The 9,109-nt window shown below is 35.8% G+C and overlaps 1 long non-coding RNA gene across 1 annotated transcript; it reads left to right on the forward strand.

Annotated features, from left to right (window-relative positions):
- Positions 1 to 2,044: 2,044 nt before the first annotated feature.
- Positions 2,045 to 3,689, forward strand: LOC125655938 (uncharacterized). The gene is made up of 3 exons (XR_007362932.2): positions 2,045 to 2,116; positions 2,877 to 3,055; positions 3,162 to 3,689. It is a non-coding gene; the product is annotated as an uncharacterized LOC125655938 (long non-coding RNA).
- The last annotated feature ends 5,420 nt before the right edge of the window (positions 3,690 to 9,109 follow it).

Genomic DNA, 9,109 nt, shown 5'->3' on the forward strand with positions numbered 1-9,109 from the left:
TGTGTGGATGTGAAACGTGATCTTGTAAAAGACAAAAACTTACACAGGATATCCGGAAATGTGTATTGATAGACGGTACTGTTCAGCAAGTGGAAGAGGGGCTGATTGACATCGATAATCCTTTTTCATACAGGGAAGGCAATTCCATTATGTATGAAAGAACCAATATATTATTTAATTATACCAGTTGTTAGAAATCTGTCTGATCCAGATCCATTGTGGCAAAGAAGAAAATATCCAGAGAACATGTATTCCCCCTGCTGTACAGAAAAGAGATCAGGCGTCTATAAAGCAGGAGGGTTACCGACAGGGTAGAAATAGTTAAATGTACAAATGTTTGATGAATCACTGCGATCTCACAGAGACCTTGAACCTCGGGAAAGAAAACAATGCTTAAATTGTGATAGAAGGGTTTTGTTGGGGGTTTTTTTCCAAAAAGAATTGTGTTTTCAACTCAACAAAGGTTAGATACAAGAAAACAATGGAATTGCTTGTTATTTCAGAAACTCTGGGAAGAAAGGTTATGATAATTGCACACGGCAGAATTTGTGGTGAACACTTGGGTATGAAGAGAACGATTGGCCATATATCATCAAATTTCTACTGACCAGGGATCCAAAGCGACGTAAAACTATATTATCAGTCACGCGATATGTACCAACGGAAGTCTCCTAATGGTAAAATTACGAAAGTTCCTTTCGAAAAAAAGATCTATTGATCGACACTCCATATGAAGGAGTTGCTGTTGATCTGGTAGGTCACATTTTTCCTGTTACTGACAAAGGTAACATATATATTCCGACTGTAGTCGACTATAGTACGAGATACCGAAAAGCAATTACATTGAAAAACAGACAGATAGCATGACTAAAACGTTAATGTGCATCCTCAACATGATGGGAATACCAACAGCAATTCTTTGCAATATGGATACCCAGTCAGAGATCCAGATGACAATAATGTAGGAGCTATGGTCTAAAGAGAATGTCTAACCTGAAGTAAAGACAACCCGTAAGTCCTATATTTGAAAGAGCGATTATCCAATACATGTGAGTTTGTTAAAAGAAAAGAACTTACGAAGTCCAACGAAAAATACAAGAATTATGATAGGAAGACCAGGAGCAGATCAGTCAAGGTTCGTGATGAGAGAAGAAATATATTGCAGCTTAATGGAAAGACTAGGTTGTTCTACATAAATCGTCTTAAGCAATACAATCTAAGAGATGAGTGAAGGCCTGGTGTTTCCACAAAACTTGCATATCGTGTTGTAATCGAGTCCGATTGAACGCAGCTGGAACAGTGCTGTTATAAATGTACCTCTGCACTTCGCACCATATGACGTCACAATGAAAACGTACGTCACAACGTACATGTTCTGATAGATGTATCGCGGAGAAAGTGTCATGATATTTTGTCGTTATTTACTTCTATTATCAAGTGATAAGCTGTATACGTGAAAACATTTTTTGTCAAATGATTATATATATTATTCCTTTATGATATAAAATCATTCTCCATTTTTAATATATAGTGTGCACGAAGGTGATATTCATATTATATTGTGACCTTGAAATCGACCCTAATCTGAATGACTGATGCGTTTAAAAATTCCCTCATGTACATAAATAATCTCATACTACAGAAACAGTGGCAAAGTCCAGGTTCATCTGCTATAAAAAAAAAATATGAATTTTTCTGAGATATAATCTAGATACATGTATAAATATGCATTTGAAAAGTGGGGGGGGGGGAGCAATTTCTGTCTTGTATATTAACAGTTTGATATACATAGGAATGTGGACAACCTCGGTAATTCGCTGATGACTGTTGATATGTTGATAACTTAATTATAGCATGTTTAATTTAAGTATACATTTGTTCACAACGCTTTTCATGTTAGGGATTTTTATTTCTTTCTGAGTATATTACTAAAATTCAGCTGGTTAGCCGCAGGAACCTGAACTTTTGTTCACAAGTAGGGCATCTTGCTGTTTTCCATAAATAAAGTGTTACATGAACCACAACCATTTGTTACATCCCTGTTAAACAAGTTGACGTACATTGTCAATGCAGTGGTTCAAGTGTCGATGGAAAACAAGTTGTATAAAGTAACCAGGTAACTGCACGTATACGTTCATCTTCATGAATAATTATTCGATAATTACGCAATTCATTTATACTTTTAATTCAACTTACTTCTTCTCTTTCAATTCAAACAACTAGGCCTATTATTATTAATAATTAGACATACAAATGTACAATGTAACCCAAGTAGATAATTTTGTGATGTGGCTAAAATTGAGGGTGGTGGTGCTATGGTTATATTGTCATATGGCCTATTACTTCACTGTTTTTTTTTAAATTATCATTATTTAAGCATTTTGGAGAAATTTGTATTATTAAGATAACTTGATTATGTATGGCTTAAATAAGTTTGTTTATATTTAACCAGAAATTACAGGGCGGGGGTGGGGGGTGGGGGGCAGTTCTTGTCTAAAGATATCAGGAGGCGAACGCCGGAGAGAGTAATTTCAGTGGTTGCTCCTTCCAATAATGTGATAAAGAATTTGCATAATGTGTATAATTAACGCCTGTTTACAGCCAGATAGAGAAAAGCATAATGTTGTTAAGCATCAGAAAAGTTTTGAATTACTTTCTGAGCTCACCAATATTGTCTTTGTAATATTATTTCTCATGCATGTGGTATATACATGTACTAGTGGTTTAAGTAATAGAAAATGTTACTAACAGTTATAGATGAATCATTGGGAGTGATCTACTAAATAATGAGGACATGTAAATGTCTTACTGGGCTGAGGAGTTCTTAACATATTGGTGTATTCTTTTAAAAAAAAAAATGATTTTAATAAATCTAGGGATTTGGCTACACAAGTCCGAGTTTGAAGTGCATATGTCGATGGTCTATTCCTGTTCCCGCCACCACGTGATGTGCTACTAGTCACCAGAAACTCGAGATGTTGTTCCTGTTATAAAGTTGAAGTTATAGAGCCCTTTCACTGAAACACAGTTAACAATAGATAAAGCGGTACACAATGTAAATATTTTTTACCTTGTAAGCATTCCTCATGTTTGGCTCTTTATTGTGAATTTTCTTTTTATAGGCTTCACTGTACATTATATAATACACATTTTGAATACAGGAAGCGTATTTACTTCCTCGACTCCAGCCATCCTTACTATCACCTGATAAAGGGCCATCTTTTGTGCATTGTGAATCATTGCGTCTCGATTGTTTGGACTACATCCGACTGCATGCAAAAACATCCGGATCATAAAAAGACTCATGGTGGACAAAGAACATTGCAAAGTGATATAATTTTATTGCTGCAACTTGATTATTTGGACAACAGCTGACTGCAGAATTATTCGGAATCATAAAGGACTCTGAATGGACACATAACATTAACATAATTATACAATGATATTTTCATTCCTGAATGAATTCAACATCAACATGTATTGATAAAATATACTTAGTAAAACAATAACAATCAGTAGTGCATTTTTATTCATACTAAACCATTTGACACACAAGTTTTATTTCATTCATATATAATTTGCAAAAAATAATAATAAAGAAAGAAAATGATATTTTAAAAAAACACCAAAAAAACAACAAAAAACAAGCGCTTAATTCCCGAAGATATGAACATGTACAGCATTGTTCTTAACAGTCACTCAAGAAAATGTTTTAAAAATATTACGGTTGAATAAACAGTTAATGATATTTAATATACTGTTTAATGCATCACATACACATATTTATCTTGGTTGATATTGGCTGTAGACTGCTGGTATGTGGATTTTATCCTTTCTTTAGCGCTCTCGACGTAAATACTCCCCTGGCTATTATGTAACTCAGTTACCAACTGTCCTCTTAAGGATACAAAAGCTGGAATGTTCAAGGACACAGCTTGTGGTAATTGATCATAGATGGTGAACACCTAAACCGTTTTCCAGGCGTACACGTGGGTATTGCGGGAATTTTGCTGTGGAGCACATGTTGATCCTGTATTCAAAGTTGAAAATACAAGATGTACTGTAAGCAATGCTCATTAAGAATACCCTCCGCTTACCGCAATCTCCCAAAGGGTGTTGTTAATAGGTATAAATTACCTCTTTCCTGAGTGTGAAAATATGGTATGCCTTTGTAGAAGAAAATGGAAGATATAGTCCGAACACAAATCCATGGCATAAACCTATAATTTTGACCTTGAGATCAAAGGTTAAGGTCATAAGGAGGTCATGAATGTACATGACACATAGTCTCATGGTGATACACCCATGTCTTATGGTATGACTATGTCAAAACCCTATAATCAATTTTGACCTTGAGGTCAAAGTTCAAGATCATATAGAGTTCATGAAGGTACTCGACACATCGTCTCATGGTGATACACTCATGTGTCAAATATGTTATGCCTATGTCAAAGAACAAAGAAGTCATAGCCCTGACACGAATCCATTGAAAAAACCTTTAATTTTGACCTTGAGGTCAAGGTCATATGGAGGTCATGAAGGTACATGACACATCGTCTAATGGTGATACACTCATGTGTCAAATATGGTATGCCTATGTCAAAGAACAAGAGAAGTTATGGCCCGGACACGAATCCATCCTTAAAAAAAACAACTTTAATTTTGACCTTGAGGTCAAGGGTCAAGGTCATATAGAGGTCATGAAAGTACTCGACACATCGTCTCATGGTGATCTACCTGTGTGCTAAATATGGTATGCCTAAGTCAAAGAACAAAGAAGTTATGGCCCGGACACGAATCTGCACAGACAGGCAGACGGACGGACGGACAGACAGACAGAGAGAGTGATTCCTATATACCCCCCAGAACTTCGTTTGGGGGGTATAATTAGTGATTGCACCATCGGTGTTACACAAGTCACTGCTTTGTCGGTATGTCAACACCTACAGGAACTGTATGTCGTGGCCTGGGTATCAAGGTGTTCAAGAATATTTCAGGAGATTAGTCTCAATGACATCGGTCCATCTAACCTAAAAAATGAATTGGAAGACAAATCATTTTCATGCAATACATTTCTCTTTATCTCAAGGAAGTTATCGTAAGTCTTAAGTTAAAACCACATTCTTGAATTTAGTATAAACTAATGTTTTTTATATACACAAAACTATGTTTATACAATTTGAAACTGGTTTAGCGAGAGAGGATAGAAAAATTCAATGCGGATGTAGGTTTGTTCATTTGTAATAATCATATTACCAGTAAATCATCAATACAGTGGTACGAACTTTAAAACATAACGTGTCATGTTATCAAATTATACCCCCCTCCACCAAGCACCAACCGAATCTCAATGAATCCACTTTCTGAATCATCATTCTATTGTTTTATAATATTAAAATACTATCACTTCTTTTGTGAGAATTGTGTAAATATTGCATTTATCAAGGTCTAGCTGCAATAATGTAGACCTCTTCGAGTTTTTTTTTTTACTCTGACCCCCCTCCCCTCCTTAAAGACGAGGGCTACATTATTGCAGCTAATCAAGGTCATGCACGCGCGGCGTCGATAAGAACAGTGATAAAGTTTTGGTGCATATGGAAAGAGTACTGTTTAGTAGTACTAGAGCTGCTGTGTCTAGGAATGTTTTACGTTAAAATTCTCTCTATATATAGACCGTACAACCATGCTCCCCCTTTTATAAACATTTGATTTATACAATTTCAAGCGTGACTGCATATGACGTATAACTGTGTACATCTTGATTTGTGAATTGTAAATAAGTAAATGTAAATCTATTTAGATCTACTTGAGCGTATATGTAACTAAAGACTGATGATCGGTATGAAGGCCCTAGATGTGGTAACAAACAAAACCACGGTATTTATTATCTAATAGACATCAAGTTTACTACCGGTATTTGAATGCATTTATACTGATCTGCACAACTTTCCCCATGACGTCCGCTTAGAACTTTGCATCGACCAAAAAAAAAAAAACGATTAAAAACTGCAGGATATTTCTAACTTGTATGATTTCATGTAAACCGTAAAGGTGTCTTTGTCACCGGAAGTACTCAAATTTTGCGCCATCTCCTCCACGAGCTTACAGCCTCTATTGTTTTAAAAAATCTTTAAATATAATGGTAATGAAATGTTCAAGTTCTCGAAGTATTTCCACTCAAAGTATACTGTATTTCAGTAGTGTATGTTCCTGATTGCCTGCATTTTTTTGTTGTTGGTTATTTTCTTTCATTTCTAAATCATTTGTTACTCGTATATTCCAATAGCACACAGTTATATAATCTTAAAGTTGATTAATCAAGTTCTTAAACATGTATTTAAACCACTTTCATATATTGCGTTATTCAATGATTTTCCTTAGTATTCGCAAAATAATAGAATGTTGGAGTTATCAAACATATATCTATAGATTTGCCTCGATTAGGGGGGATGTAAAAATCAAAATGAATTTGCAAAACTAGAGAACAAAAATTGACTAATTACAAGAATAGTTACAGGATGAACTTTTTAGCATCGAGAGAATCTATTTAATATTTCTTTATTTCCACAATTTTTTAATGTACTGACTTTTCTCTCCAGTAGAACTAATAAAAAAAATTATAAAGTATTTCCCCTTTTTTATATGATCTGATGCTTCCTGCCATAATGCACTATATTATGCCATGCAGTGTTATCATTGAGGAAAAGTCTCAAAATCGAAGCCCCTCTTTAGAATGTTTGTTTTGAATTCTTTAAGAATTTCTTGGACGTTAGTACTTCTCCATCACTTGATTTTTTTTCACATGGAGTATGGTTTCACCTTTAATATATCCCTTAAACTTGGGGATTATGTGCATTTTTTTCTTCTAAATATTGAGACGCGTTTATAGGTTTGATGTAGGTTTTAAATCCCTATTTAGGGTAGATTCAAGCTTGCTTATACCGCAACCCATGGTCTCAAGACCGGAAGCAAATTGCTAACCACTTTGCTAACCCTCGATCAGGAAAAGGTGAAGATAACGAACAGTGATAAATGAAAGGTAAAGGTAATGAACAGTGATCAATCTCATAACTCATTGAATGGTTGATTATACAAAGTAATTTTTCACTCATACCCAGACGTCACCATTGCCGGTGAAGGGCTGCAAAAATTGAACCTATTCTCAACGCTCATGGCTTTTGAGCAGGGAGGGATCTGTATCGTGCCATACCTGCTGTGACACCGGACCTCAGTTCATGCGGTCTCATCCGAAGGACCGCCCCATTTAGTCGCCTCTCACGAGACGCAAAGGGTACTGAAGACCTATTTTAACCCGAATTCCCACGGGACCTCATAACTCATATAAGGAATACAAAATAGAGAGTTGAGCAAACATGGAGTCCCCTGGATATGCCAGAGATGCGATAAGGTGCGTAGGAGAAGTAAGCATCCCCTGTCGACTTGCCATACCCGTAGTGAGTCCTATCATCTTGATCAAACAAACACCGTGTATCAACCGCGAGGTCCGTGTATCAACCGAGAAGTCCGTGTATCAACCGAAGTAACCGTGTAAAGTCCGGGGTCATCCGTGTACGAAACTTTTCTGATGAAGAACACGGATGTCTACGGCTTGTACACCGATTGTTCCCGGTAACTACACGGACAGTCACGATAAAGGGGAGAAAGATCGTGATAACCCGTGGACATCCGTGAATCTACATGATGCAATTGTGGATGGACCGCCAGCACCGACCAGGAGTTTTTCTGGGGACGTACGGGTAGCTATCGTGCTTATCCGTAGGGAAAACGGCATTTTCCGTGTCTGCATCGTGATAAGACCGTGTTGATGCCGGCATTACGACGTCACAGACCCCAAATATGCCTGGTCACCTCGGATGACTATTATTTTGCACCCGGCGTAGACCGGCTCCTAATTCGCGAATGTTTAAAAAGGGTATTATGTAAAGAACGGTCTAACAATTGGCATGAGACACATCAGACATCACTTGACAGGTTGGTTTTGGTAAACTATGAAACATATTAAGCTTAAATCAAAACCTGAATATTTTACAGGAATGAGAAGACGGGTTTATCCAAGATAGGACAGAGGTATAACATTTGACTGTGTGTTCCCGTACTGCACACAAACACTTAGAATGTTTAAAACACTTTCCATTTAAAGATCGAGTAGTGCTCCTTTTTTATATGGCGAGACTGGGCGCTTCCCACTGTATACATGATTATATACAAGGATGATTTCGTTTTGGATAAGATCACTTAATAGTTTGAAAAACAAAATTGTTTGTATATTATATAACTATTTATATTCGCAATATTCCTAAGGAAGAATTCATGGGTAAATCTTACATACAAAATTTTAACATCTTGTGAATTTTTTAACATTTGGTATGAGCAAAATTCCATTGATAGAAAATGGGCTGTTGCAGCTCTGAAACAAAGATTAAGTGATCAATTCATCCAAAAATGGTAAAATGATATAAACAGCTCATCAAAAGGTCAAGTTAATAAAAAAAAAAGTATAGTTCTTTATGTGAAAAATATCTGAACATTTACCAAGTAAATTCAGAAAAGTACTGGTAAATTTAGAACTACAAACCACCAACTTCCTGTTGAGACTTGTAGATGGTCAAATAATTTTTTTACATCGTTATAACCAGTTTGTGAAATTTTGATGATTTACCGAAAAATGCAATTTTCTGACGTTGATAACGTGTGCCAATTGCTAAAAAATTATAAATAGCGCAACATACGTAATCAATTTTATTTGTTACCAAGGTATATTATTTGAAGAATCAACAATCAAATATAAGATTGAACCTATGATTCTAGAGGGGTGGAGTTACCTTAACGAAAGAGTTTGTACTTTATGTAACTCGGGTAAAATAACAGACGGGTTCCATTTTAGAATGCATATCATTAACTAGTATCAGGAAAAAGTTATTACATCCCATATTTTGTAATACACGTAGGTTTGGTGACAATGTCAAACTCGAGTTTTAAATCGTTGAAAATCTCTTCCTAACAAATATATGATGAGTCTGTTCTCCATAACTCTATCTCTTACTTTTTTCTTTCCCTTTGTTTGTAGCTATAGTATGTATATCTCTTG

Source organism: Ostrea edulis, chromosome 7, assembly GCF_947568905.1.
Source record: "Ostrea edulis chromosome 7, xbOstEdul1.1, whole genome shotgun sequence".
Taxonomy (NCBI): Eukaryota; Metazoa; Mollusca; class Bivalvia; order Ostreida; family Ostreidae; genus Ostrea; species Ostrea edulis.